We start from the raw sequence: 6672 nt of genomic DNA, 5'->3' as shown, positions 1-6672 counted from the left end.
CCCCCCCTTGATCACCAGATATCGCCTACTCTTCTCTATACTGCTTGCATTAGAGTAGTGTAGCATGTTACTGCTTTCAGATACTCCTATACTGCTGCATAGCCTGTCCTTGTTACTTCTGTTGTTACCTTACCTGCAATCCTATATGCTTAGTATAGGATGCTAGTACATTCATCTGTGGCCCTACATTCTTGTCCGTCTGCCGTGCTATACTATCGGGCCGTGATCACTCGGGAGGTGATCACGGGTATATACTATATACTTATACATGATACATGTGAGACTAAAGTCGGGTCGGCTGGTGGAGCACCCGCGAGTGGATCTTGAGGCGGAGCGACAGGGCAGGTTGAGACCGCCTAGGAGAGAGGTGGGCCTGGCCCTATTCGGCGTTCGCGGATACTTAACACGCTTAACGAGGTCTTGGTATTTGATCTGAGTTGGCTACGAGCTTATACGCACTAACCATCTACGCGGGAGTAGTTATGGGTATCCCGGCGTCGTGGTATCAGCCGAAGCACTTCGTGACGCCAGCGACTGAGCGGCGCGCGCTGGATTGGACTGGAACGCCACTAGGCTAGGTCTGCTTCCGGCCGCGTTCGCAACGTGCAGGTGTGCATTGGGCGATGGGCCCAGACCCCTGTGCGCTTAGGTTTAGACCGGCGTGCTGGCCTCTCTGTTGAGCCTAGGTAGGGCTGCGACGTGTTGATCTTCCGCGGCCGGGCATGACCCAGGAAAGTGTGTCCGGCCAAATGGGATCAAGCGTGCTGGGTAAGATGGTGCACCCCTGCAGGGAAGTTAATCTATTCGAATAGCCGTGATCTTCGGTAACAGGACGACTTGGAGTTGTACCTTGAGCTTATGACAACTAGAACCGGATACTTGATAAAACACACCCTTCCAAGTGCCAGATACAACCGGTGGTCGCTCTCTCTCAGGGGTATGAGGAGGGGATCGCCGGGTAGGATTATTGCTATGTGATGTTACTTGGAGGACTTCAGATCGTCCTCTTCTACCTGTTGCAAGACATGTGACCAGAAGCGTAGTCTTCGTTAAGACTAGCTATTCCCCTCTTATTCTGGCATTCTGCAGTTCAGTCCACTGATATGGCCCTTTACACATATATCCATGCATATGTAGTGTAGCTCCTTGCTTGCGAGTACTTTGGATGAGTACTCACGGTTGCCTTGTTCCCCCTTTTCCCCTACCTCTACTCGATTGCTGCAACCAGACGATGGAGCCCAGGAGCCAGACGCCACCGTCGATAACGACTACTACACTGGAGGTGCCTACTACTACGTGCAGCCCGCTGACGACGACCAGGAGTAGTTAGGAGGATCCCAGGCAGGAGGCATGCGCCTCTTTCGATCTGTATCCCAGTTTGTGCTAGCCATCTTATGGCAACTTGTTTAACTTATGTCTGTACTCAGATATTGTTGCTTCCGCTGACTCGTCTATGATCGAGCACTTGTATTCGAGCCCTCGAGGCCCCTGGCTTGTATTATGATGCTTGTATGACTTATTTATGTTTTAGAGTTGTGTTGTGATATCTTCCCGTGAGTCCCTGATCTTGATCGTACATGTTTGCGTGCATGATTAGTGTACGATTGAATCGGGGGCGTCACAAGTTGGTATCAGAGCCGACTGCCTATAGGAATCCCCCTTTCCAACTCCTTGGCCGAAGTTGAGTCTAGTCAATGAAAATTGTTTTATTAACTTGGTTGTGCGGCCCATGGGCCCACGTCGCCAATTGGGTGGTATTAGGATCTTTTTACTCCTCGATCTTTACTCCAGGATTCTGAACTCTCTTCTATTCGGGTTAAACGATTTTTACTAAAATCTAACTTTAGGTTCTCGAAAATACTTTCTCCCGGAGAGCTCCTTCAGTCCAGATGATCGCCGGCTGCACCAGAAGATTTCGAAGATACTCTCCAATATTCTCTCGAGACCTTGTGCCTGTTGCTTTTGCAATTCCCTTCCACCGAAATATCCCTATGGATAAATACTTACACCCGTCGTCCTTACTTTATACCCAGTCGATCTTGTTATTACAAGATACCTCGAAATTTTCTCTAATGTTTCGAGAATACTTTGTGCCTACTGCCTTGCAGTTCTTTGCTATATGAATACCACTACGGATAATTTCTCGCACTTACCGAGTATCCACTCATCCCCAGTTGTTTCATGTATGTCACCAATCCTCGAAATATCACTCGATCTTCCGAAAATCTTGAGCATCCTGTTGCTCTTGAAATTCTTGATTGCTTGCATTATGGTTAGTCCCATAAGTCTAGTAATCTTGTTGACACCCATTGTCATTGTCATTTTGAGTCCGTTGATTCGATTTGTTGCGAATGCTCACAATCCTCAAACAGATCCTAGAATTCATCCTTCCGGCTCAGACGTCGTTTTAATCATGAGCTGGTTCTCGCCAATTAAATTGTCGTCGATTTTTCCCCTAAGTCTATTGAACTTATCCATCCTTGATCAGAGCGTCTGCTTCTGATTCTTCGCTTTGTAAATCATAACTCCTTAGCAATTGAGCTCTAAGTTATTCAGTTGTTTCGATAATCCAATGTCTTTCCCTTGCTTCTTCCTCCGGTTGTGTGTCGATACTCACCCCAGATCCTTTGCTGGATTTTATCCGACAATGTCCTTCATATTCAATAACCTTGAGCCTTTCCTAGGATATATACCGCCTTTGGTAAATTGTATCCTCTACTTTGCCAACCATGCTCTGCTATCGAGCTTGTGTTATTTACTCCTGAAGTTTATGGTATATGTTCCTAAGAGGCCCTGATGGGTTGGACATATGCCTTTCTTTAAACTGTGTGAACCCGGAAACCACTACGGGTCATACTCTACTAGTGTTATGTCAGATAAAATTTCAACACACAATTTTGTTGAAGGCGAGAAGTGAATGAAAGGTTATGCATTAAAGAAGTGGGTGTCGACCTTGAACTTTGTGTTCATGCCCATGGACACGATGTAGATCCTGTCATAGAAGCTTCTTGTAATAATAACTATTTCCTTGATATGAAATCATCTGGTATTTATGTATTGATCATTTGCAGTCGTGGTCCCGACCACATTTTCTCCTTGATTCAATTTCTCGGACAAGTTAAAGTGCTTGCCTTTTGCAGATCAATATGCTTGCCCAACCTCTATTTTGATCTTCCTCGATTATTAACCTTTGGTATCTCGAGAACTATGTTGCTTCCTGCGAGTCTTCATCTAGTATTGCTTCTCACCGATCTCGGATCCCCCCCAGGGTCTGAGTTATTAGTCACTCCAGAACACCGATAACTGAATTGAGTCCGCACTGCGATTCAACAACTCTTAGTAATCTTCATCACTTACGAGTTTGTACTCGATCGTGTCATTCCCAGCTGATTGACTACATCATCATCGTCAGGTTGACTGCTTGACCATTTTACCTATGTCCTTCATCCTTGGGACACAATCCCGACAGTGCTCTAAGCTTACATCGAACTTTCACCATCATATTGTTTGTCTTGAGAGATAACTCTAAATTTTGGGATGACATCTTATCTACGGTTATAATAGCCTTTTGCTTCACCATTCCCTTGGCTTGATGCCATCGCCGAGCGATTGCATCTTCATGGAGCCTCTCGACAAAATTTGTAGTGATCATCATCAACATTTTAACTCCTTCCAGGATATCAATCAAATTCATGATGGGAAATACCATCCTTGCCCCTCGATGATCGTGTTATCATCGACCACATCCTTGTCTTCCCTCAACACAAACGTGTTCATGTTTTGGATTGAATCTTGAGTTCCTTGCTACCCAGCATTTGTTCTTCTTCAACTTGAAGTATTACCATCTTTTATGTCAAGAAGGTTGTGAGAATTGCTCCACCTCTTAAGAAATTCTTGGTATAGTGATACTTCTCACCATCACCATTCTTTCTTGGTCCTCGGTTGATTCCAACCGGGGTACCAACAAGTGAACTATGCTGTTTGGATTTTGTACTTCTAGCAACCCTATTGCTTTGAAGTTAATGGTCAACCCTTCATTCTTAGACTATTGATTATTGAATCACCATTCTGACATTGGTCGTGCAGCCCAACCCATATTTCGGATGCACCTTTCAACCAATGTTTAATTGTGTATGTTGTCCTCGAGCATGCTTCATTATATCATTTGATCGGACAAATGCTATCTCCTTATCCACATAATTGAGGAGATGCATCTTTTTGGATACCTCGTTGAATTATCGCTGAGTCCGTCAGCCACTTCCTCATCCTCTCCTTGGTTTAATGATGAACTCTGGTTTCGGAACTTGCTTCCATAGTTCATTTCCTGAGAATCTTGGAATGTCTTTTCGTCTATTTGTGTTGCACCTTTTCTTCTCAGACATCCTGAGTCTGAGGTATCATGACACCAACCGGATCTGAATCTCGGTCAGATATGATGGTTGGGACAACTTTTCAAGAGTTATAACATTGGTCCCTATATGCCCCGGTAAGGTGATGTCATGCCTAGCACACCGGACCAGAGGACCTAGTGTTATAGTTTCCTTTGTAACAAGGTTAATCATTTTTCCATGAGGAAACTGAATGCCTGTTTAATGAGTTTATCCTGATGGATCCTTTGTGTATCCAAAATCCGATTTTTGCTTGAAGACCATGTCAATGCTATCTTGAAGCATGTCTGTGGTACTCCGATTTTCAACAAGAACATTTAAAGCCCAATGCTAAATGCTTCTTGATCAATTATCCAAACACCGTTGTATGGGTAATGTCATGAAAATTTCTCTTCCCTTTCCTAAAGGGGTTTTCTACATTATATCTTGCCACGGATATCATGCTCTGCTTGTCCTTGGGAAGGATATATCCCTGAAATATGTGTTTAAACACATTTTCCTTTCCATTGTTCTGTTTAATATGATAATCATATTTTACTTTCCATTGGTTGTTTGAACCTTTCTTGTGACCTATATGATCTAAGAAGTAATATTCTACTGCTTATGTAAACTCCTCGGTGTGCAATTCTGTCAGTAAGAACCTGTTACTATTGTTGATGACATTCTGGTAGCCACCGATGGACGAGAACTTTGCCTAATGGTCCGCCTCGTTCAACGAGCAGGAAAATGGTTCTCTTCGTCCCTCGCCCTTGGTACCGACATTGTTGCCAACAAAACCGACAGGCTATCCTCTGACATACCTTGTTATCTTGACCGTGCAAATATTAGCGCCTTCCTGCTTTTAACCCACATGGTGGGCCCATAACCCACAGTTCCATAGGATCAAAACCTGACTCTCCTGTACGCCCTGTTGCCAACGATATTCCTCGTGCTTGATTCCGTATGTAATGGGTCACCTTTCTATTGTTCTATTCTGGTATCAGACGCAATATTATTTTCGTTGCTCTGAACCCCTTTCACACTATGTTCCAGACAACGAACGATTACCTATCCGCTTGAAACGTCTTATTGTACCTTCTTACTTTACTCTCGATATTTTCTTAAGTTCAATTCGAGAGTTACATCCTACCCCATTCCCTGAGTTATGTACCAGATAGTCAACCTGGTAAGGCCCGCCCTTCCCGAGTCTTCCCCCATATCCTTTTCGTAAGTACGATGAAGATCCCGAAGAAAGGATGACGACTTCATCATTTAGACCTGAAGCAGAAGTATGAAGGCATCAATATATTGGATTGACCTCTTCGAGAAGAGCAAGCCAGGATGAGAAGACCCGCTATATTCGTTACCAAACCTTCCCCCCTTACTCCCCTCTTAAATCTCGGGACGAGATTTCTTGTAGTGGAGGAGAATTGTGACGCCCGGATAGTTAAGCTACAGTGAACCTCCGCTAATGATGCCACGTCACCTCGGATTACTGTTTATAGACTCGCGCCAGTTCGAAACCTAGTTCAGACTTTAAAAATTAAGCAAACAATAAAAGTTTTCAAATCTTAAAACTAAAATGTTCGGGGTGAACCAAATATTACATAGGTAATTATGATGGAGAAACCATACCTTTATAAGATATTTAAATACTATAAGATAATTGAAACAGTAGTGAAAACTATTATTTATATACTTTTAAATATTAATTAATTGCGAAACTAATTTAGCTTGGGTAGCAAGCTAATGTGGCAGTGGCATATTTGTTAACAGCAAATTAGGCGCCATTATAGTATTTTACTAAAACAAAAATAAATGGAAACTAAAAGAAAACACAAAAGAAAATAAAGAAAAAAGGAAAATAAATAAAAGAAAGAAACTAACAAAACAAAAAAAGAGGGAACCCCCTCCCACGTCCCACTGGCCCAGATGGCCTCGGTGCCAAACAGGCCGGTCCAGCCAGCGCCTACCTCACCCCCTGGGGCGACCGAACCCTAGCGGTTCCTCCCCACTCGTCCCCCACGCGCTTTCTCCCTCCCCTCCCGATCCAATCGGGATCGGGCCGACGCCGTACGCCGCCGCCTGGTGCCGCCTCGACCCCGCCCCGCCTCTCCATCGCCGGGTGCCTTCCCTTCCCCCACTTTCCCACTCTCCTCTCAGTCCCATCTGGATCGGGGAGAGGCCCGACCCCGTCGCCCCCGGATTCCGTCGGCCGGAACGCCGCCTCGCCGCCCTCCTCCTCAACGGACCTCGTCGCCGGACTGCCTCCCCGTCGCGCGCCGTCTCCGTCCTCCTCCTCACG

The sequence above is a fragment of the Triticum dicoccoides genome, chromosome 2B (assembly GCF_002162155.2).
Source record: "Triticum dicoccoides isolate Atlit2015 ecotype Zavitan chromosome 2B, WEW_v2.0, whole genome shotgun sequence".
NCBI lineage: Eukaryota > Viridiplantae > Streptophyta > Magnoliopsida > Poales > Poaceae > Triticum > Triticum dicoccoides.
The sequence above is the reverse complement of the archived record's forward strand: the minus strand, read 5'-3'. Positions refer to the sequence as shown.